The 27552-nt window shown below is 45.4% G+C and overlaps 2 long non-coding RNA genes and 1 pseudogene across 9 annotated transcripts; 2 read left to right on the top strand and 1 right to left on the bottom strand.

The window, feature by feature from the left end:
- Nucleotides 1-301: 301 nt before the first annotated feature.
- Nucleotides 302-9622, bottom strand: LOC102548357 (uncharacterized). Its single transcript, XR_005501188.2, has 2 exons — nucleotides 7667-9622; nucleotides 302-6470 (listed from the first exon to the last, which is right to left on the bottom strand). It is a non-coding gene; the product is annotated as an uncharacterized LOC102548357 (long non-coding RNA).
- LOC102548297 (uncharacterized) lies at nucleotides 7026-23790 on the top strand. Of its 8 annotated transcripts, none has more exons than XR_010063907.1 (7): nucleotides 7628-8284; nucleotides 12244-12729; nucleotides 13776-13886; nucleotides 20759-21237; nucleotides 21357-21395; nucleotides 22150-22369; nucleotides 22529-23764. It is a non-coding gene; the product is annotated as an uncharacterized LOC102548297 (long non-coding RNA). The 8 variants fall into 8 exon arrangements; XR_010063906.1 differs by having other exon boundaries at nucleotides 7663-8284; nucleotides 20759-21007; nucleotides 21118-21237; nucleotides 22150-23765; XR_010063904.1 differs by having other exon boundaries at nucleotides 7026-8284; nucleotides 12244-12352; nucleotides 22150-23787.
- A 2934-nt stretch (nucleotides 23791-26724) lies between these two features.
- Rps23-ps7 (ribosomal protein S23, pseudogene 7) lies at nucleotides 26725-27187 on the top strand (annotated as a pseudogene).
- Nucleotides 27188-27552: the final 365 nt, after the last annotated feature.

The raw sequence follows: 27552 nt of genomic DNA, 5'->3' as shown, positions 1-27552 counted from the left end.
AAGACCCTGGGCCTGGCTGCCTGGCTAGTCTCGCTGATCCGGTCAACTGAGCCTGAGGCTCCGTGTACACTAGTAAGATAGAGGACGATGGCAGGAACACCCAATATTGACCTCTGTGGACTGGAAGAACACACATGCATGCACCACGTACACACCTGCATAAACACATATACATGCATATACATAAGTACACATATACATACGAGAAAGTAAGGCCTTATTGAACCACACTCATTTATACATCCATTATCTATGTCTGTGTTTACACTGTATTATCAGATTTGAATGACTGTGACAGAAATTGCCTGGGCCACAAATCTTTTTTATTGGAAATAGCTTTTTCACACAGTACATTTTGTTTATGGTTTTCCCTCTTACATCTCAGCTCTTTCCCAGAGCCCCTCCCAAAATAAGGAGAGAGAGAGAGAGAGAGAGAGAGAGAGAGAGAGAGAGAGCGCAAAGCAAGAGACAAGTAAGGCAAAAAGTGTCCCAAAACAAAAATTAAACATTATGAGATAAAACATCTTCAGAAAACCACTGAGTTCATTTATGATGACCATCTACTAATGGGCATGAGGCCTCCCTTAGTATGTATGCCCAGTGTGACTCCGTTGGAGAAAACTAGTTTTTCCTTAGTGAGCACATATCAATTGGAGGTAGGTTCTGGGTTAGAGTTGGGGGGAGGGTTGTCCAGCTCCCCTTTCAGTATAGAGACCCCTTCTGGCTTGGACCTGTGCAGGCCCTGGCATGTTGCCACAGTCTCTGAATTCATATGTGTCAGCCCTGCTGTGTTTAGAGGGCACTCACTGTTTCCTTGGGGTCCTTTATCCCCACTGGCTCTTCCAATCTTTCCCCTCTTACTCACTCAATTCCCTGAGTCTTGAGCAGAGGAGTTTGATGAAGACATCCCGTCTAGGACTGAGTATTTCAAGGTCTCTCATGAGTTCCTACCCAACTGCAGGAGAAAGCTCCACCAACGATGGCTGGGTCAGCCACTGATCCGTGATTATAGGAGAATGGCTTTGAAGTAATTTTATTGTTATGTTCCTTTAGCAGACCAACCCTATTGTTTTATGAGTCACAAACAGTAAAGCATTGCTATATCATCCCTCTGTGTGTTAGATTTTCACTACTGTGACCAAATACCTAATGGAAACAAAAAAGGGAATATTATTTCAGTTCATGGTTTCAGAGGATTCGGGCCATGGTCACATGAGCAGAACATCATGACAGCAGGAACATGTGTCAGTCGAAGTCCTTCACTTCTTGGCAGCTGGAAACCAGGGGAAGGTACCATACAGGAAATGGCCAGAGCAAGATGCTCTCCCAGCGAGTCACACACTTCTTCCAACTTGCTGCCTTACTACCCCTCTCACCTCCTCCCCAAAGTACCATCTCATTTGAGGTCCTTGAGGGATTAGTCATGGAGACTAGCCAAGCCTCATTCCCAGAGAAACACAAAGGGCTTCATTAATCCCCTAAGATTTTCTTAATCCAGTCAAGTTGATTATCAAGACAGCTACTGAAGTCCTCTACAGAAAGAGTGCCAAATCTTAGCCTGGTGAAAAATAGAACCATCCCTCCTTTCCCAGGGACATCAGAAGAGTTCATCAGGTAAGGGCAGAGACAATACTTTGAGTCACTGATCTAAGAAATGAGCAACCCAGCATACTGTACATCATATACTCAGCCTGTTACCCAGATGGATGCTATTCCATCTCTAGAATGACCAGGAAGGATAATCTGTGAGCAGCCAGCTCCTAATTATTCCACCATCACCTTAATACCAAAGTCCAAAGGAGGCAGAAAGGCACCAGATGGCAGGAGTCCTAGCTATTTACTATGTAGTCCTAGTTATGAAAGGAGAGTCCATAAAGATTGTAGCCACTAGAACATTTTCTGGGACAAATACTGAAGACACCTTGGGAAAGAGTGAGCTCTACCTTCACCCAGTGGGGCTACTGATTCATTGCATCTAACTGTTCAATATTAACTAGTCCTACACTGTATACCAGACTCCAGAGTAGATGTTGTACTCATTGGGAGTAACATAACAGACATAATTCCACCAAATAGATCACATATTGGTCTAGAACTAGACAAAAAAGCCACCATACTTCCCTTTATAATTCCAAAATGTTAGCCGTGGATGGTCTGCTATGCTTTGTTTCTTTACACGGAGGGCCTTTGCTCTTGGGTCTCAGAGAGCACAGAAGTATTATGTGAAACTATTCCTGAAGAGACCTGAACAAATATCTACTCACCCCAGATAGGAAATTGATGACAGACTAAAGTAAGGAGACCACAGAAGCCCAACCTGATGAACCAATGAGTTTGTGGGGGTTATTTACAGGAGTATGGGAGAGGGGAGAGCAAAAATGACTCATCTTCAAAAGCCCACCCCAGCATAGGTGACAACTCATTAGACCTGGAACCCTGGAGTTCACTGCGTAACTTGAGGCAGCTTGAGAGGTCAGAGAGTATCTCTTCTAGCCAACTCAGCTAATGTAAACCTCTTTGGTCAGCACCGTTAGTCTGAGCCTCCTTTGGACAGCTTGGCTGATCTGATCTCTTCAGCAATCCTTACTGTTAACCTAAGCTTACGAGGGGTGGGGCCTTGTGTACCTGGTCAATTTCAGGGACTTCTTGAGGCTTCCAAGTTGTTTCCTTCCTGAGACTTAAGAAACCTACCTTCAGAACTTGCTGAACCTTAATTAGCATCCTCAGGATGGAATTTCCACCTCATTTTAAAACATCCTGAAACTGCCATGCAACAAAAGGACCAGACTGAGAACCAGCTGCCTCTTTACTTTCTCTGCTTCTAAGTCTACCCTCCTTGTTCTACAGAGTATCTCTCAGCAAATACTGTTTCATTCCCTAGCTTTCTGCATATATCTAGTCCATATACATTATTTATATATGTATATTCAAGATTCCTTTGTTCAACCTTTATTAAATGGTACCTAATGAAAAAAACATCAAGTAAAGAAGATATTGACATAAGCATTTTGAGGATGTGAAACCTTAGGTTAGCCTGGGACTTGGATTGACAGATGAAAAAGGTTAGAAAATATTTACATATCAGAAACAAAAATTTGGTTAAACCCATACTTCTTGTCAGCTTACAGTCAAGTTTCCATCTAAGTCTATTGTGGGGGGTGGGAAAGGGGGAAATTCAAGGAACTTTCCTATAATACTGAATAGTTTAAGAGTTCTAAGAACTGCCAGCTTGTAACCAAGAGACCACTGAAGTTTGCTGTCAGAGGCAACATGTGTGAAAATGTTTGCGGTAGAAAATTGTTCACTTAAAGTAGCTAAGCTGTGTTTATCAAAAAAGGTTGGATTTGCCTCTCCCTCCTCGCTATAATTAACCCACTGCCTATGACCTCACTAGTCTTGTTATAATTTAGCCAGTGAAAAGAGATTCAGCCGAGCCTCATAAAATTGGGAGCGTAACTAAAGGCATTCCTTCTGTTAAAAGGAAATTTATTTGGAAAGTCAAATAAACAAGTGGTCCTGACAAATTAGCTTCAAAACACCATGCAGAATCTTGATTTTCCAGGACAGCAGAATTGTTGTGTCAGGAGGTTTGATGAGAGCGCCTGAAGATCTTCCCCCTCTTTAATGCCAAATGTGGGCACATCTTCAGGTCACCAAGCTGTTTTCCTCCAGGCCTAGTGCTGTTCATCCCTACTTCACGCCAGGTCTCAGAAAAATATGCAAAGTGCATCCTCTCCACAAGCCACTGGCCTGAATCTTCATTGCCTCCCTGTGGCTTGGCCTGCAGAAAGGCTCTGGGAAGACTAACTGGGGCCGAGTGTGGGGAAGCTCCCTGGAGGACTCCAGCTGTTCTCTCACCCAGCCTGGAGCCTCCCAGAGCCAAAGACCTGTGACTGGAAAAGCAATTTGCTTTTCAATGCATTTTCCCCTCCCAATCAGGGACAGAGAAGTGGTGCTAGCTGCTGCTGAAGGCTTTTGGGTTAGACACAAAACGCTAATGGAATGACAGCTGGCAAAAGGCAAACAGCGTTGTCATGCCAGGTGACTCTTGGGGGAGTTGGCTGGATGGCCCCAGAAGGCTTGCCAGAAACCCGTGTGGGGGCATTCAGTGCAGCCTCACAAGTCAGGGCATGACTTCTCTCACACGTTCCAAGGCAGGCACCTGCTGCTGTGCTCACGTGATGTGGCTCACGAGACCCTGGGAAGACTCAAGAGTGGGACAAGGCTTTAAATGATCAGTCACTCCATAGTTTTGTTTGGTTTTTGAGACAGGGTCTCTATTAGCCTTGACTGGCCTCACTAGTGATGATCTTGAACTTCTGGCCTCCTCTCTACTTCCACTTCCACACATGCTGAGATTTATGGCCGGTGTGCTGGGGACTGAACTCAAGGCTTGCTGCTTACTGGTCAGCACTCTATCAACACCCATCCCCAGGCCTGCAGCTCAACTGTGAACAGCTGAAACCAATGTCAGTTTCCAGAATAAACTGGGACCCAGCTCTATACCAAAATGCCACTCTGCCCCCTAGATTCCTGGGTGTTTGGAGGACACCTGCACACCCAGAGGTAACCTGCCCCTCCTTCTCATCACAATTTGTAACTCCAGCTGAGGGCTCCAGGGAAGGCTGTCTCCCTCCTCGCTTTCTTTCTAGATTTCCTTTCTTTCGGATTTTAACTTCTCGGCTGATAACTTCCTCCTTTGTCCCCTTCTTCCTCTCCCCTTTACTAAGTCCCTTTCCTTCACTGATCAATCCAAACTCCAAAACTGTAAAGTAAAAAGGGCTCTAGCTGAGGTCTTAGTTTGGAAGACGCAGGTTTAGAGAGTGGTGAGTGTTCACACGAAGGCAGGAGAAGCGGCTTGTGTGGACCTGGGACTGTGCACCCACAGGATAGAAATGTGCATGAAACAAAAGCCCTAGAACCTCTCAGTAAGAATATAGAACCTCTGGGCACTCTAGTTCCAGATGCCAATAGTCAAAGGGCAGAGAAAAGAGTTCCTATCCCAGGGTGCTGCGGTGTGCTTCAGCTCTGTTTCCTAATGGCCTCCAGAAGCCATTTGCAAAGCTCTTACAGTGTTGCCTTCATTACAGGAACCCCTTTAGTTACACATTTGCTCTCCACCCTTGCCCTGCCTCTTCCTCATCTTCCTTTTCTGATGCCTCTCCCTGTTGTTCTGAGGATTCCTCTGCTCACTGAAAAGGAGTTGCCTCAAACTCATGAGGATCAAATGCCTCTCCATACATAGACCCACTGGTGAAGGAGCCAGAGCCACAGGGAATCCCAGCTGAGCCAGGGGTCCAGGGTGTGAGTGGGGGTGTCCTTTTCTAGCTCTGGTAAAGGGAGTATACCTCAGATCTGATGGCAAGGCCGCAAAGTATGATGTTTCTAAGTCAGAGAGTTTGAGTTGTGGCTCTAATACTCACAAGCAAATGAGCAGTAAGTTCTTCTAGCTACCTAGATCTCAGCTTCTTAATCTCTAAGGACAAAAAATCATACCTATCCTAGAGGTTTGAAGATTAAAAAGACTTCATGCAGAATATCTGGGCCAGAACTGGTGACCAAGGTAAGCCAAGTCCCTTCCCCTCTCTTTCTTCTGTGAGTCAGTAGTGAGTGTCATCCTGTAGGACTTAGCATCCTTGGAGAAACGGTCCAGGAGACTGATCCATCCATATTACACTCTACTGTCTGCCCATATCCTAGGACACCAATATCTGCAGTGGTTCCTGTGTCTTTGGTCAATCCTCTTCTGGGTCAGGTTAGAAGACCCCAGTTAAGAGCAGAATAGGGCCTGGGGAGGTAGCTCTGTCAGTGTCACACTTCCTGAAAAAGCCTATGGCCCTGAATTCAGGTCCCCAGTGCTCACATAAAAAGCAAGGTATGGTAATGTCTGCCTATAATCCCAACATTAGGGAAACAGAGACAGGAGGATCCCCAGAGCCTGTTGGGCAGCCAAACTAGCCAAAAGAGTAAGTTCCAGGTTTAGTGAGAGACTCTGTCACAAGGAATAAAGTGGAGATCAATGGAGGAAGGCCTATGACACTGACCTCTGTTTTATAGACACATGTACACACACATACACACACACACACACGTGTCAAGTGGAATAAACAGTGAAAGCAACCCTGTGTGAAGAGAACAGAGTTCTGTGTGGGTCACATGATCAACGAAGTCTCCCAGGACCTACTGACAACTGGTTCAATTCCATTCCCTTTTTCTTTAGCCCTAGAACGCTCAACCTATGAGCAGAGGATACAGACAGCCACAGGCCCATCAGATGTGCCCCACTGCGCTGCATACTGCCACCTAGTGTTTGTTCTGATATAGGCCTGCTCCTCTGTGCATGAGGGACCAGACAACCAGAACTTCTCTTCCTGGAAGTGGGTCTGTCCCTACACCCCTTCACTTACACAAAGGCGTGCTTAGTCAGACCACTGCATATGCTCCACGGGTCTCCCTTGGTCCTCTCCATCCTAGAAAAGATTTGAGGACTATATAAAGCCTGGAATGAAATCCCCAGCTGTGCCCTCAGAAGGTTTTGTAGAATAAAAGCTATAATAATAACCGGTAACACTAGTGTAGCTCTTTGAAGTTACTGAGGAATTTTTATCTGTTTAAACTCTGTCAAAAGTAGGCTAAATGCTACAAAGAATGACCCCAAAATTTCAGCAGCTTAACAGAATGAAAGTGTTTCTGTTTTCATCACAGTTCAAGGCAGATGGAGATGAGCCTGGCAGGAAGGAAAATCTGTCACGGAGGCAGAGGACCAAGGCTCCTTTGGTGTGCCTCAGTCAACACCTAGAGCCTGAGCCCTAATATCAGACCATCTGGGAATGGAAATCTCAGGCCCACACGATGATGTTATTAGTCATAGGCCTACCCAATTCCAAGGGAGGCTGGTGCTGAGAAGGGCAGGGGCCAGGATGTGGTAAGTAACTGTGCTATCCTTGCTGTGAGACAATACCTTCCCCCAGAGCAAGAATCTGGATCTGAGAAGAGTTGATGTGCCCCATATACCAGTCAATACATGGCCTTCCATTGTACTTCCTTCCTTGCCTTCTCTCATGAAGGACTTCTTCCTTCCATAGGTACAAGCTGTTGAGCAACTTATGGAGTCTTAAGCATAGACTGGTTCTGTCTATTCCATCTCTTTTGTTCCCTGCCAAGCATTCAAAAGCAGGAAAGAACCATTACTGTATAACATCTACAGCCCCATTGCCTCCCTGTTGACTCTAACTGTTGTACTACAGAAGGGGGTACCAAGGCCTTCCCTGGGGCTCAACTGTGGGAAAAAAAAGATGCTCATGGGCTACTGCATTTCTAGCTCTGGGGAGAAAACATGGTCCTCTATTTCTAAGAGTTCACAGTCTGATGACAGAAACATAAACTGCTAGAACTTGGCTTGATTAGACATCAGCAGGTCTCTGCAGAATGCTTTGAGAACACACGTGAGCAGGAAACCGATTTTCTCAGAGAGTCAGAGAAAGTTACAAAGAGCAGGTCATGCCTGCCCTGAGCTGTGAGTCAAAAATAGCTAGGCATGGGAGATGAAGGAGACATGGTGGGCCAGAAAGGAGCATTTGCCCAGACATAGACATGAAAAAGAATGGGCAAGTCCCTGACAGGAGACAGGGAATGATCCTAGAAAGCCACAAGAGCCCATGCCTACCCCCTGACTCGTCTGGAACCCTGGGAAGATGAAGACGCTGAAGAATATCATCAACGGGAAAGAGTGCCAGGGATCATGCTGCCAGTCTGAGAGGCTGGAAGACCACGGCTGTGGTAGCATTAGCCATCGCTTGTGCAATACAGCATCGGAGTATCCACAAATTATCACCGCCAGTTTTCATTACACAGTCAAGGGAAGCAGATGCTAGGGAAGTTCACTCAGTAGGCAACAGCAGGATTAGAACTTACCCTGGGTTCTATACTCCAAAGGCCATAGAGGAGATTATGACCCATGAGGACCTCAGTACAGCACCCCAACCTAAAGGATGAGGAATCTCCTGATTCTGGAGCAGACCTACCTCCCCTTCCTTAATCATCAGAAGCTCCTCTACAGTATCCCTGTACTATCACTCGTTCCTTCCCATCCTCTGCTTCTTAGAGTATGTCCGCTCCTTCTTTCATGGTGTTCCTTAAGCCTTATAGGGGGTTGATGTAGCTGTCCCACATCGGGCTGAGCACTCAGGAATCACTTTTTCTCAGCCCTTTGGTTTTTTGAGTCTCTGAATTAACTTCAGCCCACTGCAGAAGCTGAGAGCACCACAGATCTATGGTTATGAATGTAAGTACTGAGAAGGTAGTTTGACAACACGTCCATTTACCAAAACAACAGTTAGAGGTTCCCCACTTCAGGCCTATGACCTCCGGGGACATCAGCTTTTGCCCAGGTTCACATTGCCAAGAAAGAGTTCTTTCCTGTGGAGCAGACCTCTAATCCAATCAGAAAGTGGTTGGTTGTCCCAATTACCGCCATACCTCTATTGTATTGCATTGGGCACATCTTGCCTGACAGGTCAGTTTTAGCACACAGGATTTACTGCTGGGTAACACCACTGGTGGCTTCCCCCTACCCCAGCAGCCTGTATAGCATTTTCTGGCGCTATGAAAACAAATGAACAGGGAGACAGTTTCCATGTCAGTTCCTGTCTAATTTCTCTATGTCCTGTAGCCAAGGTGTGTATGCCTTCAGCAACAGGGTCTTGCCATCTAGTAAGAGTGGGCAAAGGCAACCAAACACAGTGTCAGTAGCCAGTGCACCTAGGGCTGTCCTGATCAATTATTCATATGCACAATACTTTGGGGAATATACATATTTGGAGTCTGTGAGACCAAAGTCAATACTGTCTTCATCTTCCTGATGAAGGGCCTCACTGAAACCCATTAAAATCGTATAAATTGGCCCATGAGTGAATTGGGAGAACGCAAGCTGTGCCCACCAGGAAATCTATGTGTTACAGAACTCTGCTCTTAAGTTTGTTTTCTTAACTTTAGAGTAAAAATACCTTCAAAAAACAATACACTGTTAGTTGCAATCCAAAGGAAGGAATTTTGTCCGTGACAAAATGTAGTGGGAGCAATAAAATTAAGCTCAAGGTCCATTTTAGGGGAGATGAAGACTACAAATGGAGGAACCTGGAAAGCTTCCTAATTGCTCTTAACTAAAACCAGATTAAGGAGTGTGTAACTAGACTCCAATCTATAGAAATTCCAAGGGTCATTCAGCACCAAGGAACAAACTGGGAAAGAGGACAACATTGGAAATGTAACTAAATAAAATAACAAATAAGATAAAATAAAACACCAAGGAGCCTGGAAACTGTTTTGGTCTGAGATAGATGCCAAAAATAATAATAATAAAATGAGTAAAAAGATCACCAGATAGTGAAAATGGTTGAGGCAGGAAGGTCTGTTTTACACCTGCTAAGACAAGCTTCATCCGAAGAGACAGCACAGGGATCTTCTTCGGGTGCTTCCTAATACGCTGTGGCATCTACCCCATACTTCTGGTTTTTTTTTTCATTGATCTCATTAATTTATTTATTCACCTTATATCCTAATCACTGCTCCCTCCTCCTAGTCCCCCTTCACACAGTCCCATCCCCTCCCCTTCTCCTCTGAGATGGTGGATTCCTCCCCCAAAATCACCCCACCCTGGCATATCAAGTCTCTGCAGGTAGGTGCATCCTCTCCCCCTCAGGCCAGACAAGGCAGCCCTGTTAGGGAAACAGGGTCCACAGACAGGCAACAGCTGTAGAGACAGCCTCTGCTTCAGTTGTTGGGGGACCCACATGGACACTGAGCTGCACGTCTGCTACATAGGCGCGTGCAGGGGCAGCGGGGAGAATGTCTAGGTCCAGCCCGTGTATGCTCTTTGGTTGGTGGTTCAGTCTCTGAGTCCCAAAGGACCAGGTTAGTTGACTCCGTTGGTCTTCCTGCGTGGTTCCTATCCCCTCCAGGACCCTCGGTCTCCCACATTTCTTAAGGGTAATATAACTAATCGGTATTGAAGACCAGTGCAGCTGCAGGGGTGTCTACTAACTTTTTTTTCTCTTTTTGCTTGCACCGTTGAAGGATACTGCTTTACATGTTTGTTTTCTCTCTCTCTCTCTCTCTCTCTCTCTCTCTCTCTCTCTCTCTCTCTCTCTCACTCTGTGCGTGTGTATGTGTGTGTGAGAGAGAGAGACAGAGAGACAGAGAGGCAGAGAGACAGAGAGACTCCATGCATAGTAAGTCTGATGGCCTTAAGGAGTTAGGAAAGGCACAGAAAAGACATGCACATTAGCCAGGCAAATGAGAAAAACAGCTGGTTCTCCTCAGTTATTTAATGCAATTCTGCTCTGTTTGTAAGGGGAAAAGTTCTCCCTCACCAGGGAGCTCAACAAAACATTTATTGAGGACTTGAGGACTCCTTGTATATTATGTTGAGTAGATACGGCCAGAGAGTAATTAGTATAAGCTAAACTTTGGTAACAAATCCCCAAAGTGTACTTTTGGGTCTTGGTTACTGTTTGGGGTTTCCTTTTGTGGGGTCCAAGAGAAAGGGGAGCTGGCTGCTAGGGATATAGCTTGGGTGAGTCTGTTTTGATTGACAGACTTGTGTTACGCAAACTTTTTTCTTTTAAGTATGTCTTTCCCCACAACACGCCTGACTCTAATCATATGTACACCCAACTAATAAGCATTAAGTGGTAAACAGAATATTCTCCCTAGTTCATTCAAAAGTCACAGCTTGTCTTATTCTGCATACATACAAAATCCCTCCAGACCAGATTGGTACCCTATCTTCTAATTTTGGGTATATTCAGTAATGATCAAATAGAAACAAAGCAAAATCAAGAAGTTGCCAGGGGCATAACTTATTCCATTTTTCGAAGTGTATATATGTAGCTCTATGCAGGTGGGGGAGAGAGAGAGAAGACCCAGGGGTGGAAGCATGTGTGACATATTCAAAAGGCATTAATGAAGGGTGCACTGGGCCATGGGGCAGCAGAGAAGGCTGGAAGGAAAAGGTACCTGAGTGCCAAGACCATGTGCAATGGAAGGCTTTACAGAATTCTGAACAGTACGTGAAGATCAGCAGAGCATAGTGTCACTCCTCTAAGAGTGTCTGCTCCTGAAGAAGTCGATAAGCTATTCTGCATCCGTCTGCCGCTGGGTAGCATAAAGATGGGAATTGAGGAGTTTTGTAGTCACCAGTGCTAGTGGAGCCATCATAACACGGGCAGGGTTCATGAGTACCCTTCCCAACTCCCCCCTTCTCATCCAGTGAAGAATCAAAAAGTTAATTGGGGTGACCACCACTATTTTCTCATCATATATGGGAAACCTGGTTAATGCCTCTGCTATCCACAGACCCCTGGCACAGGCAGCCACCTCCGTGCTACCATACATTCAGCTGGTTCTCTCCTCCCAAAACAGGGCAGAAGGGAGAGGGAGAGAGGGAGGGAGAGAAGGATGGAGGAAGAGAGGGGTGAGGCAGGAAGAGAGCATGTGAAAGCAGAAGGGGACAATTGGGAAAGGGAAAAATAAAGGACAAGCTACCCCCCTTCTTTGTTCTGACACCCTTCTGCTAAGTCTAGGGTCTATGAGGCTGGGGTTGGGGGGAAGACCTAGGTTTCTCTTGGTTCTTCTGCTGCCATCGATTCTTTCCCCACAGTCAGACTGTTGGCAGTCCTGTGCCTACAGTCTGGGTTCCTGGTGTTCCAGCTGTCTATTTTAATCAACAACAAGAGTAAATACAGGCAGATGCCGATGACTCCAGGGATGCTTTATAGAGCTTCTCACACTCTGCCTGAAAAGGAGTGTTTTCTGAAATGGATTCGGTATATGCGACCCTAGAAGCATCCAGACTGCAGCCAAGGCAGGCAAGGAAGGGACCCTGTCTCACAGATGTGAAACAAGGAGGTTTGCTTATGACCTAAGAAGCTATAGACGTCAGTTTCCATCAACAGCATCAAATCCAACGACAGCACTGACTGAGCCTGTACGCAGGGTATTGATCTGGGATTGGTGTGAGAGACACAGACCTTCCTTCTACAGTGAGTGGTTTCTCCTGTGTCTCTGCCCTTGGCTGTGCGCTATGAAGCACTGATTTCAACAGCTGACAGAACTATAGCATTCAGTGTAAGGATTGTGAGGTGTGGGAGAAACTCTGCGCCACTTCAGTAGCTGGCTGAGCTTTTGTTTATTGCTTATCTGAAATCCTCTTTTAACTGAATGTCCTGTATTTCTGTTGATTAGGCCCAGCAACCATTAGGCAAAACGTAAAGACCCAAGGCAGAAGGCTGGAAGGGAAGCAGATGCTTGCACGATGGGCTGAGCCATTCTGAACTGCTGTTCCCACCTGTATGTACGTAAACTCCATCCTGCCGCTTCGGATTGTCCTGAGGATTCACTGAGATGCTCCACACAAAGCACTTGGCCCAACGTCTGGCACAAAGAACCTTGTCATCCGCAAAATGGAGACAGTAAAATTATACATGGCATTAGAACCCAAAACCCAACTGACTCCAAAACAGAGGACTTAATTATTGGATAACCACCATGCACTCAACTGATAGATCAGAATTAAGACAAAGGGCATTAATAAGCCACGCAATTAAAAACCAATAACAGTGCGGAGACTAAATATGAGCTTGATAACGATACCAAGGAAAGAGACTCGGGAGTTTCAATTAGCCACGAGCTCAGTTTGAAAGGAGAATGGAACGAGAAGCTCACGCAATGGTAGATTGTGTAATGATAATTCACGTATAGTGAGCGCTTACTGTGTCCCAAGTGCTACTTTAAGTACCGTGCTTTATGTATTCAGTGCCCTCAGAAACCCAGGGAAATGCTACTTTTATCACCAGTTTATAGATGACAACACTAGGCAGAGGACATGAAGTAAACTGCCTATGGTGATAGTTTGCTAATGGCAGCACTGGGACAGACTAAATTCCCTCTTTGCACAGTTCTTCTAGATTTGCTGAGTATGCTGTCAAAGAACAGCCACAGTTCCCTGACTCCACGTCGCCCCAGAAGTTAAGCTCCTTCCCCAACACTAGGCTCAAAGGCCAAGCCTTGACTTAGAGATGCCCACAGAACTCTGTATCTCCTGTCTGTTGGGCAAGGGACTCTGCCTCGAGGAACATCTGTGAAATATGATATTGCTCCTAAATCGTCACTTCTCTCTCTCCCAGCTCCCATCAGCCCACTCAACTGCACCCCAGAAGCTAATAGCTACCTGCCATTCAAAATAATGTTAGCAAAAGGAGGGCTCATATTCCCCAAAGATTTATATGCAGTTAGTGGTCAATGGGAAAGCAGAGACATTTTCTTCAATGGTGTAGTCACTCTTAAGGGGCTCATGAGTCTTTACTCAAACCCTGATGAAACTCATTTGGTAACAGAGGGGGAAATAAAGACATTAAAAAAGGAAGGGGAATGGTTAAGAAGAGAAAGGGAATTAGCTGGCGTAGGGGGAGGATAAGAGAAGGAAATGGAGTATGATATAAATGCATGGCGTTTGTGTATGAAACAGTAACAATGAAGGCTGTTTACTATGCACAACTAATACACGCTAACAAACATCTTTTAAATGATGGTGCCAGAAAACGGAGGCAAACTTCATATCTTAGATGCCTCAAATCTTCTGACAATTCATGAATATTTTGTACTCTGCTTTGTATTATATCTAGCTTTGTTTGAACATAACGATAGTATTTTAAGCAACTTAGCACTGCGTAAAATTGATGCTCTAAGTGTGATCGAGCATCCCTGCTGTTTCACAGGACTCCTGCATACTGACTGTTAAACATCCCCAGCCTCAAAAGTTCAGAAGTACGGGTGCATGTTTCATAACCTGGAAGGACATCCATGGCAAATCACCAAGGGATAGAAAGGTGACCAAGCCTTATGTCTTTTAGAACTCAAAAGGCTGTGTTGTTTATGTGTCTATACTAAAAAGTTCACAGAGATTACACATATGGCCTATAAAAATGTGGGAGGTTTTATTTTGCCCTTTTTTCTGGTTATGCTGTATTATTTTTCTACTATGAGCATATGAAGAAGTTATGCAATTTGTGGCTAAGTTTTTTGGGGGAAAGATGGTTAGTTTTGTGCGGAATTTTGTTGGTTTTGAGGTTTGGGATTTTTTTAAGATCCATTTTTATTTGTGTACATGTGTGTGTGCATGTGTGTTCATGTGTGTGTGTGTGTGTGTGCACTATATGTATGTGGGTACCCATGGAGGCTAGAAGAGTGTGTTGGATCCTTTAGAGCTGAAGGTACAGGAAATTGTGAACAATCTGTTGTGGCTATTAGGAACTGATCTCTTCCAGTCCCCTGGAAAAGCAGCAAGTGCTCTCAACTACTGAGCCATCTCTCCATCCCTGTTTTGGGTTTTTTTGAAATGGAATTTCACACTACCTCCTGGACTGACCTAGAACTCACTATGTAGCCCAAGCTAGCCTCTAACAATACTCCTGCCTCAGTGTTGGGATTTCATGCCTGAGTCACTTTGATGCGTTGTTAGTTTTGCTTTTTAAGATTCAAGAGTTAACCACTGCCTGAATTATCTAGACATTTCTTTAGCAGGCTTGTCCTTTAAAAGCCTAAAACCATTTCCCCCTGCTGTAGGTACACAAAGCCACAGTGCATGAGAGTTTACATTCTCCCTGACTCCCTTTGTCACTTCCAGCAGTGACCTGAAATTGCTGGAATGCTTGTACAGACTCCTCTCCCCTTCAGAGGTTGCTGTGATTAGCCCAGCAGCCTGTTCCCCAAAACTTTAATTTAACAGCCAAAGGTTGCTGTGTCCTGCCTATACTGTCCCAGCTGTCAACTCCAGTCTACCCCAAGCTTTGCCTTCCCGACACCAGTCTTAATACACGTCATTCACACATACCACTGCAGGATAAGAAGTAAAGGGTTTCCCACTCTGCATTGATCGTCTCAAACTGGATGCTGGCTGAGGCTTGTTATAACCCACTGGACATTTGGAACTTGGAGAGTGGCCCTCTTCTAATTCTTAGAGATGCTCCCAGTGCCAGCTCAGTCTCCCATTCTTCTGTCTTTGCTTCATTTTAATATCTCAACCTACAGTCCATTACCTTATCGCTTAGGACATTATTAATCATATTTATTGCAGAATTATGTTATGACAAGCACAGGTAGAGTGATATAGATAGATAGATAGATAGATAGATAGATAGATAGATAGATAGATAGATAGATAGATATAGATTCAGTTTTTGGGTTTTTTAAGACGGGGTCTCATGTGTTCTAGGCTGGTCTCAAACTCACTGGGTAGCAGATGATGACTGTGAATTTCCAATCATCCTGCCTCTATTTCCTGAATGCTGGGATTGCAGACATGAGCTCCAGGCTTGATTTATGTGATGCTATAGACTGAACCTAGGGCTTTGTGCACGCTAGACAGATGCTCTAGCAACTAAGCCACATCTCTAGCCCTGTGCGTTGTCTTTTAAGCCCATGGTAACCCTGTGAGGTAGATTTCATGAGCCTTATTTTACAGATAAGGAATCTGAAACTCGAAGAGCTCTAATAAAGCCTAAAATAACCATCCAATCACCTTCGCTGCGTTCTGAATCACTCCCAAACTCAGAAGATAAAGACAACTCTTTCCATTCAGAGGTGGACCAGGCTCATTTGAGTGAGTCTTACCTGAGACTATTCATGCTTTTGCAGTTAAATGGTTTGCAGTTAAGGTCTGGATTCAAGCACCTCAGGGGTTGGTTTCCTTACAATGCATAGAGTTACCTTGACGACTGTCTTTTTTTTCCTATTAGACAGGGCCTGACTACGCATTCTGGGCTAGCCTAGAACTCACTATATAGCCCAGGCTGGCACTGAGCCTTCAGTCCTCTTCCTTTAGGTCACTCAGTGCTGGGATTATAGGCATGCCTCCACTGTGTCCTGTTTTTTATAATAAGCTTTTATGAGTGTGGGTTATAAAGGAAGACCAGCCCACTTAGCCACTTCTGCCCTTTAATGGTTGGCTTGCTTGCTACTTCTCCACCATGTGGCAGCACCATAGTATTGGACTTTCCAGACATACAAAAAACATAAGTCAAAGGATCCAAGTCAGCGACAATGGAAACACAACGAAGTGCAAGTATTCTTATGACTTACCCTCAGAAGTCACACTTAGCTTGTCTCAAAGGTCTGCCTAGGCTTCAGGAGAAAGAATATAGACTCCACCAAATGGTAAAGGGAACATTATCACACTGCAAGAAGAGCATACTGAATGCGACATATTGTGGTACCCATCTTTAGAATATGCAATCTGCTACAATCGCATGGTTAAAAGCTTGGGCAGAGCTAGCATTTGAACCTAGTTTGGCCTAACTTACAGGCCTGTCCTTTGCTTGCTAGGGTTTGTCATTGTGTAGTTAGTCGAGTGAGTAGGTTATTTTGGTTTGTTTTCATGGTTTATTAGAAACAACATCTCGATATGACTCAGCCTCCTGGGTACTGGGATTACAGTCCCCCATTTCCATATCAGCAAGTTTGTGCTCTTAAACCAGGAGAGTATACTGCCAAGGCAGATTCATAACATCCCCAACAGTAGTTTGTGATGGAGAACACAGTGCATCAGAGAGACATTAAGCAATAAATGCACTCTGGAAAGGTAGGCTGGGGTATTGAGATACCCGGGAACAGAACAGCATCGTATAATTTAACAAACAGTTGAGAATATTTAGCCTAAACAAAGAAAGAAAAAACAAACAAGCCTTAAAGATATCATGACGTCTTTCTTCAAATGTGTTAAAGGCAAATGAAGCTGAGAAAGACAGTCTTGCAGTCTCTAACAGACAAAGACACGGGGAGGCAAGTCCCAGTCTTGTGGTTGGTGCAGGTGGCCTGACACTGACTTTGGACTTACTAACCACAGCCGTCAGCAAATCACCTATCTTCTCTGATGGTCTACATCTGTGAAACAGTAATAAAGTTTATCTTATCATAGAAAGCAAGGTCTCAGTGATTTGTATAACCATATCCACAGCAGTGCTGTTCAGAGTAACCTAACTAGAGACACAGCTTAGGTGTCTACGCACAGGCAATTGTACAAACACAACATGGTAAATACAGGCAGTGGAGTAAGATTCAGCCTTAAAAAGGAAGGGAAGGCTGCTGTGTGCACCCAAGGGTAAACTTAGTTACGTTGTGTAAAATAAGATAAGACAGGTGGGTGTTCTGTAACATGCAAAGAATTCTAGAGTTGGGTGAGTTTTCCCAACAGTATAATTGTACTTCCTATCAGTGCACTGCACACTGGACAATGGTTACAATGTGGCCAGGGACATGTGGAGCATATGGGTTCAATACCCAGTGCCTAAAGAAAACGACTAAGACAGTATACTTGATATTGTGTGTCTTTCATAAATTTTAAATGGTGTAAGAAACATAGAGCTGCTCTAAAAATTAGAGGTGGTATATGTGCAGCCACGCAGCTCTCAGTAAGAACTCAGCAAACCACTGGTGCTTATCAGAGCTACGTAACAATAAGATGATCTCAATCTGCCTGCAAAAGCAAGCATACCAGGACTGGTGAAATAATTTGATGGCTAAGGCTCTTGCCTGACATGAGTTCAATTCCTGGAACTCACATAATGTTGGAAGGAGAGAACCACCTCCACAAAGTTGTCCCTGGGCGACACAGAAGCACCACAGCATTTGAACCCCTACCCTCCTCAACACACACACACACACACATGCACACACACAAGAGACTTTTGCCAAAAACAAAATAAAAATGTTTCCAGAAAAAGTTGTTACACAGGAGAAAAAAATTATACTTGGCAGTAGAACACTCTGGATGGAATGAATGTTGGACTTAACACTTTGAGTCTTCGGCCCGTTTGGCCCACCCAAGATGAGGTCTGAAGTCTCATCTTTTAAGACGGATCACGGTCCTAACCTCAGTGTCTCCCTGGGACCTTAGCAGGGACCGTGGCTAGAGAATAACAGAAGACGACCAGGGGAGCCCTGAGCTATAGAGTCAGCAATGGACCCTCGAGGAGTGTGGCTGAGGCAGCACAAGTCACCAGCAGTGATTAGTGTCAGAAAGAAGTCGGTTCAGTTCTAGAAACATCCACCTAAACCAGATCAACCTAGGCATGGCTTCTGCAAGCAGGCTCTAGTCCCTAAGAGAAAGACATAGTAGGCTAGAAGTTGGAGCCCCCATAAGGAAGGTGACCCCAAGAAGAACCGATTACAAGTCAAGAAGCTAAGCATCAAATCATCAAAGAACACAGGAGCAAAACTGAAGAGAAGAAGGGAAAAAGAGATGTGGGTACATTTGGCACCCCCACTTATTTGAACAGTTTGTATAACACATACAATGTCTGAGGGTCATTTTAAGGATTGCATGAATAGTCACACTAGCTTAAGCATCATGATGCTAAGTACTGTCATTGTTACCCTCACCCCTTAAGTGTAAGGAAACTCATTCAGAAAGACTAGTTTAATCATTTAATTGCCCACATACTCACAGCTACAAAGCTGAAGTCATGGAGGCTGGGGATACATCATGATTGGTTGAGACCATGCAGGACACTCTGTGTCTGATTCCCAAAACCATATAACATGTACAGTGGTTCACACCTGTAACCTCAACACTTGAAAGCTGGATTCAGAAGGACCAGAAGTTCAGGCTCATCCTTGTCTACAAAGGAGGTCACCCTAGGCTACAAAAGACCCTGTATCATCAAAAAGGGAGAGGGAAAGAGGCTACAAAAATGGCCCAACCGTTAAGAGCACTTGCTGCTCTTCCAGAAGACCCAAGTTTGCATCTCTGCGCTCACAGAGGACTATAGCTCAAATTCTACAGGATCCAATGGCCTCTTCTCTCTTCTTTGGGTCCCTACACAAATGTGACATACACTCACACAGACACACATATACTCATACATAAAAAATAAATGTCTTTAAGTTGTCAAAATCAGGCTTGAGGCCAGAAAACCTAGCTCACATAGTCTCCACCATTTAATCTTCCACGGTAATGGTACTAGACAGTTGTACATATATACCATATAGTTCAGCTCTGCAGGGAAGATAGTTATGAGTGCCTCCTACTGAGGGAAAGAGAGCAGAGGCTCGGAGGGATAGAGAAGCTCCCAGACATCATTCAGCCAGTAGAGAACTGAGTTAGGGAGTTAAAGTAGCTTGTCAGCTCTCCCAGTACAGCAAGTCTCTGCTTGATAGGCTCAGCAACACACAGTGCTAGACACCAGCTTACAGTTGCAGGGCCATTTGACTTCATTCCCTATACCTGGAGGCTAAGAAGCTGATCAAACCTCAGGGTCATGGCAGTGTCCCAGCACCCTCTCCTAACCTGTCACTTCTCCATTACAAATGCAGCCCCGCCTGGGCTTGGTGTCACTGTGTTAAGTTTTGTCTCTGACGGTGGCAACCCTCTTAGGCCCCATTCCTGTCTGCCTGTTAAGCTGCAAGACCTTTTCCTGGCTCACCAGGGAAAACCTTGGAAAAGAAGGGAAGAGGCTGGGGGTTTCCAGAACATTAAACATCCATTGGCACTGCTGCCTGCCAATCTCCGTGCTAATCACTTGGAGGAAAGAAAGCCAATGCACCTCAGAGGGAGCCTGAGCAGGGCCTGCTCTCAACAGCACTGCCTGCTGAGAAGCCCTTGTCTTTCCAGCAGGAAGGGACCTTGGAAGGTCAATGTGTCCCTTCTCCTGCCCTGGCTCCAACTCACTTCATGCAGTAAAAGAGGCCTGGCGCAGGCACAGGGATGTTTCTCTCTCCATATTAGGTAACAAAAATATCAACCAGAGTTTATTCAAAAGCCAGCAGATGTTCGGTGAGTACTTTCTACAGGCCGGACTGATTAAATAGGCCTTCATTTTGTCAACACAGTTTATAATCAGAAGCTTAAGCACCGAGGGCCAAGGAAGGCATGCTCCTCAGATCAGAGGGTGTGCTGACCCTCTCTCTCTCCCATCTTTCCTGGTTCGGCTAACCCAGGGTTGATTTTCATCTGTGGAGAGCCTTTCCAGTGAAGGCTCTGTGGGCTTGAGCCAGCACTGGGTACAGTGGAATAGCTATAGAGTTCCCACGGGGTTGTTTGTTTGTTAAGAAAACTACATTGAATTTAGGGTCAATCACACAGCTCAGCAGGTAGAGACACTTACCCCACACAGCCAGCGACCAGCGTTCAATCTCCAGAACCCAGATACAGGTAGAGGAGAAGAAACAACTCCATTAAGTTGTCCTCTGGCCTCCACAGATGTGCCATGGAATTCTCACACACACACACACACACACACACACACACACACACACACACACACACACACAAGATAAAAGCATTTAAAAGTGATTTTTGATTTAACAACAAATTCGCTTACCATCATTTTAGATAACCAGTATTTATATACCTGTCATTTGCTCTCTTCGTTGTTTATTTTGTAATTTTAAATCTCCTGGGAATATTTTCTTCCTTCCTGGTGTGCATCTTAATAAATTCCTTTGGTAGTTCTTAGTAGCCAGTTGTTTAATATTTTAAAACATTTTTCGTTGTCTTATTTTACCGGCACCCTGGGGGCGGGGGAGTCAGAGTTTGACTTGATCGTCCTTTTACACCGGGGTATGAAGCTGCCAATCCATAGTTTCCTTGACTTCCACTGTCTCTGTTGAAAAAGGAGCTGGTGCTAGAATTCTCATTGCTGTGTGCGCAATCTGTTCTCTCTGGTGACTTCCAAGGCCCTCTCTTTGTCTTCTGTGCTTTCAGGTTTCTAAGTAATATGAAAGACAAGAATCTGGGGGCAGCAAAGCTGGGTTCTCTGATGCAGGGTTCTCTCTGGAGACAACTGTGCAAACATTGACAGGAATTACAAGTCACCTGAGACCCGATGGGAAGACAACCCACTCCATGGTGGCTGACTCAGCGGTTCCCGGGAACTTTGCTCCTCGACATGTGGACCTGACCATTGGTTACTTCCTCACAACACAGAAGCTGGCTTCTTCCAGAGCAGGCAATGTAAGGATAGAAAGGAAGGTGAACGCAGTGTCCTCTGTGACCTAATTTCTGAAATTACAGACTGTCGCTGTCACTTTACTGTTGGAAGTCACTGAGGCCTGTCTACTCAGGTGTGGGGCACTGAACACCACTTCTTGGAAAGCAGAGTCTGAAAGCACTTGTGAGCTGTCACAGGAGCCATGACAGAGACCTGAGGTCCCCAACACCTTTGGTCTTCCTAAAGGGACCACGTGAGTACATGGTTCAGTCAGGTTAACTCACCCTGGGTAAATATTGATCATTAAAAGACAAGAAAAGAGAAAAAGAGAGGGAGAGATGGGGGAGAGATTGAAGTATGATGTTTTCTCAGGGCCTATCTGGAAGAAGTGCCACGTGGCTGGACAGCTCAGTGAGTATTCTCAGGAGGCTGTGGCTCCTTTCTCTCCTGCCCTGCCTTACTTTGTTGTTGTTGTTGTTTTGTTTTATTTTGTTTTGTTTGTTTGTTTTTTCTTTATCCTTGATCCCCTGATATTGTACCACAGAAACATTTTAACAAATCCGCATCTCAAAATCAGCACCGAGAAACTTGAGTTATGAGAAAAATGGATTGTTTGTATGTTATATTTGAGAAAAAACCTCTTGCATCCCAGGCTAGTCTACAACTCAGTATGTAGCCCAGGCTAGCCTCAGACATGAAGCAATCCTCTCGTCTCAGCCTCATGAGTGCTGAAATCCTAGGGAGGAGTCACCACACCTAGCTTAAGACATGAACTTAAAACCTTGAAGTCACTAACATGGGCATGCACAACTTCTCGACGGTTCTGTCTGTGTGCACTGTTTAGACTTCCAAATTCTATCCTGGGCCCTTCACCATCACTCGGACTCTTCCTTAATGGTGACTGATAATGGGGAGCTTCCTTAACCTGGCGATGTCTGCAGGGAAGAATTAAGCTCTGAGCCCTGTTGATTATTCTATGCCCTATACTCTGGACTTCTATATTCTATTCTGGATTATTCATCCAGCCTGGTCCCTAGACTTTCCCACAGGTAACACTGACTTTTCAAGATAGCACAGCAGCATCCACAGCTAAAGGCTGCAATTCCAGCCCTGTTGCTCCAGTCACAAAGTCTCCTGACCTGTGAGCTCTACATTGTCACCCCAGGCCTCTGTGGATGTGCTGATACCTCGGCAAGGCACAGAAGACTTCCAAGTGCAACTGCACAAACTTGCTAGGCCATGGACAACAAGAACTCATCCGACTCCCCATCGAGCCACGTTAAGGAGAATATGTGTCTCGAAGCATCAGTTCCCACGTTCTTCGGTTCCTTCATAGCTACCTGGATGTTTCTGCAGAGTCCTGTGGTTCAAACTTATGACACTCTGTAAGTGGTAGAAAGCAAGAGTAAGGGTCTTTGACTCTTTTGTCCCTTTTCTGCTTCTCTTCCAGTCTGTGTGGTGCTGGGGAGAATCTGGGGATTTGGGCATGCCTGGAAGGGGCTCTCCCAGTGACATCTCCAGCACCTGTATCTTGGTCTATACAGAAACTGCCTTCTCCCACTACGAGATCAATGAACTTAGAAATCTCTATCTACACAACACCCTACTTTCAAGACCATTGCCCAACAAGGAGTTATCTTGGAGATTTAAAATAAACAATAGTTTCCCTTTTGAGGTGCTTCCTGACCTCTCTGAAACACTAACACCCCTTTGCTTACTGAGAGGAGAGCACAAATGAACACAATGTGGATATTCATCCAAAACACACTCGTTCTGTCCCCTTGGAACACGTAAGGCGTTTTCTCAGAAATGGCCTCGTCGCCATCAACCCTCTCTGGGGAGCACCAGCATCTTGCCTGTTAACTGCACCTCCCTCTCTTCCTTCAGAACTCAATCCCAAATGCTCAGTTTTCCCTTTTTGGACAGCTCAGTTTGGACCCACTCTTCTGGCTTTGAACTTAGCAATTTTTCCAGACTGTGACCTCCAGTCTTTAAACACAGAATAAGAAAGGTTTCTTTCGGGGGTTGGGGATTTAGCTCAGTGGTAGAGTGCTTGCCTAGCAAGCGCAAGGCCCTGGGTTCGGTCCCCAGCTCCTAAAAAAAAAGAAAAGAAAAAAAAAAAAGAAAGGTTTCTTTCCAGAAACATTTCCTAAGGAAAGAGAAGTGAAAAGGAGGTACATTTTAAGTCATGCTAAGAAATTACATGAGAAGTCACTTTGCAAATTGTCATGCACTACATACATACCTATCAAATACTATCCCCCAAAAGAAGCTGAGAATGGCTTTTTTCTTTCTATTGTCCCTCTATATACTTGCCTTTGTGATAACATTTGTCCCAGGGCCCAGGAAGGAGAACCTTAGGGTCAGAAGATGTCTTCTTTAAGTCTTTAGAGGAAAAGGGTAGCCCCAGAGAAGGTACCTGTGGAAAGGTATTGCAGACATCTCTCATAGCCAGCCACTGGCTTCAGGCCTCTGCTGGCAGACTGGGATTAGAAAATGCAGCTTACAGACCCTATCTAGAGAGTCCAGGTCACAGAGTGAGATGCGCTCATGAGAACCTCAGAGCCGCCACTGGTCGTTTCTGTGGCCCTGGGCAGAGATCCACCCAGGCTGCTGTCCAAATTCTCTCTGCTGAATAGAAGAGGAACTGATTTATATCTCCAGCAGGTATGCCAGAGAAAATTCAAATTGATCAAAAATTAAATATTCATAGGACATTATTCATTAAGATTCATCTCACCGAGTGGATGAAATGAGGCAAGGGAAGAAATTAGCTTGCTTGAGAGTGTCAAAGTGATTATGTGATTAAATTGCAATTTATAATTTCTCCTTCAAAAAAAAAGTGTTACTTCTTGATTTGTGTTTTCTCCTCCTTGCTGTGCCCCCTTGTTGTCTAGACCTGTGCCAAGGACACTCGGGGTTAATGGGAAACAATGAGTCCCCAAACCCAAAGTCTAGGACAGCGCCGCCTGCCCTCCACAAGGGTCTGAGACTGCTCTTTCTACTGTGCCTTACCCATGCTGACTCCACACAACGCCTTCCGCCAGCCTCAGGCCTCTGCTCTTACTGCCAAGGTCAGGAACTTCAGAGGCAAGTGACCACCTCCCCAGAGACGATCATCCAATCTCCACAGCACCACTCAGTGGACAGTCTCCAGATGTGCTCACAACCTTCTCTTCCTCCACATGAAAAATCAAATGTATGCAACTTAACATCCCCACCCTTCCATTGGGGTCCTTACAGGGTCTATCCAGGGAAGTCCCTACCCCCAGCTAGTGTCCACACTCTCAAAGAGAAGGAGGTCCTTCCCATACCCTGGGACCCCTCTCCTGAACCTCCAAAACAGTCTTGAGTGGTTCTCAACCTTCCTAATGCTTTGACCTTTAATACAGTTCTTCATGTTGTGGTGACCCCTGACCATAAAATTATTTTCATTGCTAACTCCAAAACCATTTTAAATCATAATGCAAATATCTTTGTTTTCCAATGGCCTTGGATGACCCCTGAGAAAGGGTCATTCAACACCCCCCTCCCCAGCAATGGGGTCTTGAGGCAAAGTCTGAGTCAGGTAGTCAATTGATAAAGCTCACCCAGTGAGAAAACTTTACCTGAAAACCAGCAAGCCAGCTCCCAAGCTGCACCAAGGGACCCTGGGGGTAAGATTGTCGGAGTTCAAGAACCTAAAAGGTTAAAAAGCAAACAAATATATGTTCGGTGCTGAAACCCACCTCTAGGGCCAGGTGACACATTTTGTCCTCAACACCCACTCTAAGTGACTCTAGACTCATTCTGAATCCGGGGACAGTGCAGAGAGAGACACAGGCAGCTAGGCAAGTCTCCCAGCTGTGCCCTTCCTGGCCTGACAACCCTGTGGAGGGAGACAGAGGGGCCCCAAGGAGCAATAAGCTCCAAGTGGCACAACTCAGCTTTTATCTGTTTTAGACACGATGTTTCTCTGTGCAATTTCATTTCAAGAAAACGCTTTGCTGCTAAAAATAATTTGAAAACCACTGAATTAGATGACCCCTTCTATGGCCCTTCCTGTCCCCGGAGTCTCTGATGCCCTGACTTCAGTGGTGCAGGAATCAAAATGTTCTCTGAGCAAGACAAAGGCTCTCTCGCTCATATAGAGAAAGTCTGTCTGTCTGTCTGTCAGTCTGTCTAGAATCCAGACTCTCGCTAAGCTGGCATATGTGGGAATGGAGACAGGTAGAGAGCTGTATTCATTTTCCCCTGTCTTTCTATTTTCTTCCATCTTGTCCTTTTGCTGTCTCTCCGACTCTCTGTGTCTCCCTCTTACCGCTTCCCAATAAAGATTTAGAGGCTGGCTCCAGCAGCTGAGAAGGGCAATATTAATTCCAAGCTTGTTTCCAAACACCACGGAGGCCTGCCCGGGTTAATTAGTTGCACAGGCTTTTCTGCAAGTGAGCGAGCCGGCAGGATTTTTTTTTTTTTTCAAAAAACCAGCTCTGTCACAGCATTTATTTGTTTGTTTTCTGTTTTATTTGAAAATACGTTTATCTGACAATAAATAACATCCACCATGACTAGGGCTGATAAAGACAGTGAACAGCCCTTCCCAAGGGCTTGGAGAAATCACATTTAGAAGGGTTCCTAGTCGGGTCCCCCTACCCTGACGGCTGTCCCCAGTCCTTGGAAGAAATAGACAGACCAGGGATGTAGGAGGAAGCTGCAAGAGGTGACAAGACCAAGAGCAAGGACATGTAAGTTGATGCCCACTGAGAATGCGACCACAGCAAGGGGGTGGGCACCTGAGGGTCTCAGTAAGGGGCATGAGGATGTACCTGCAGAAAGACAGGGTGAGGCAGACGGGTCTCCAGACCCCGTTCATCCCAGGATGAGCTATACCACCTCAGCTGCTCACCTCCGCCCTCGGGCTCCTCCACGTGAAACAGAGAATAATAATCACACCATTCTGCCCAGACTGCGCCCGCAAATACATCAAGGAGCTGATGACAGTGAAAGTGCTGTGCAAACAATAGACTCTCTCTCAGATGAGAAGTGTTCAGGTGGACTCGCCTGGAATATGCAGTCAGGATTCCGAGTGCCCCTGGAAAAAAGCCAGTCTAACACATTAAACAAGGGACCGATGAGAGAGCTTCGGCTTTCTGTCTATGGGCTCTGTGCTGAAGACCCAACCTAATGGCCTGATCTACGGAGTCCTCCCAGGCCTCAATCCACTCTTGAATAAGCCCTAGCTAGGAAGATCCTATTACTCCAAACAGAAGAATATTGTGGTGTGTACCTTACTCTGATCCAACAGGGCTCTGTGAGTGAAAAATAGAAGAGGCAAAAGGCAGAAGGGCAGAGCCTAAAACCAAGCAGCCTGTGGTAAAACACTGACTGAAGCCAGCTTGGGAAGGACAGGGGTTACTACACAATCCAGGTCACAGCACAACACTGAGGGAAGTCAAGGCAGGAACTCAAGGTAGGAGCTTGGAGGCAGGATCTGAGGGGAGGTTGTAGTGCCTCTTATGGGTCTGTTCTCCAAGGTTTGCTCACACTGCTTCTTATACAACCCAGGACAGCCTGTAGGGGTGGCACCACCCACAGTGGGCTGGGCCCTCTCACATCAATCATCAATCAAGAAAACTACTCACAGGCTTCCCGTAGGCCAATCTGATGGAGGCAGGTTTGTTCTTTTCAGTTGAAGTTCCCCCTTCCCAGATGACTGTAGCTCATTTCAAAGTACAAGACAGCTTTTTTTTTTCTCTCGGGGCCCGTGGCGCCTGCAAGATGGGTAAGTGCGGTGGTCTCCGTACTGCCCGGAAGCTCCGCAGTCACCGACGGGACCAGAAGCGGCATGATAAACAGTACAAGAAAGCCCACTTGGGCACAGCCCTGAAGGCCAATCCGTTTGGGGGTACCTCTCATGCAAAGGGAATTGTGCTGGAAAGAGTAGGGGTTGAAGCCAAACAGCCAAGTTCTGCCATCCGGAAGTGTGTCAGGGTGCAGCTCCTTAAGAACGGCAAGAAGATCACAGCGTTCGGGCCCAGTGACGGCTGCTTGAACTTCACTGAGTAAAATGATGAAGTTCTGGTTACTGGATTTGATCGAAAAGGCCATGCTGTGGGTGATATTTCTGGAGTCCGCTTTAAGGTTGTTAAAGTAGTCAACGTGTCCTTTTGGCTCTATACAAAGGCAAGAAGGAAAGACCAAGATCATAAAATTTTGAAAATGGAAACACTAATTCATTTTCATATCCTGAAAAAAATAAATAAAAGTACAAAACAACAACAACAAAAACCAGCACGCAGTCCTCGCTGTGGGTAGAGTGAGCCAAGGAGTCAGAACATTTCTTTGTGTCGCTTTCTAACTGTAAAGCTTAGACGCGGTGTTTTAATAGTTTACTTCTTTTTAATCTGTAAAATGGGGCTAATGCTGGTGCCTAGCTCACTGGACTGTGCTTCGAGAACCGGGTGGAATGAAGCGTATGGCGTGCTCCAGACACGTGGTGGTGCATTAGCAAGAGCCTGGGCTTAGTAAACACTGGGGAGGTTTTACTGAGGTCATAATGTATAGAAACTATCCAAGATACATACATGCG

This window comes from Rattus norvegicus, chromosome 2, assembly GCF_036323735.1.
Source record: "Rattus norvegicus strain BN/NHsdMcwi chromosome 2, GRCr8, whole genome shotgun sequence".
Lineage (NCBI taxonomy): Eukaryota > Metazoa > Chordata > Mammalia > Rodentia > Muridae > Rattus > Rattus norvegicus.
This window is presented reverse-complemented; position numbering and strand designations above follow the sequence as displayed.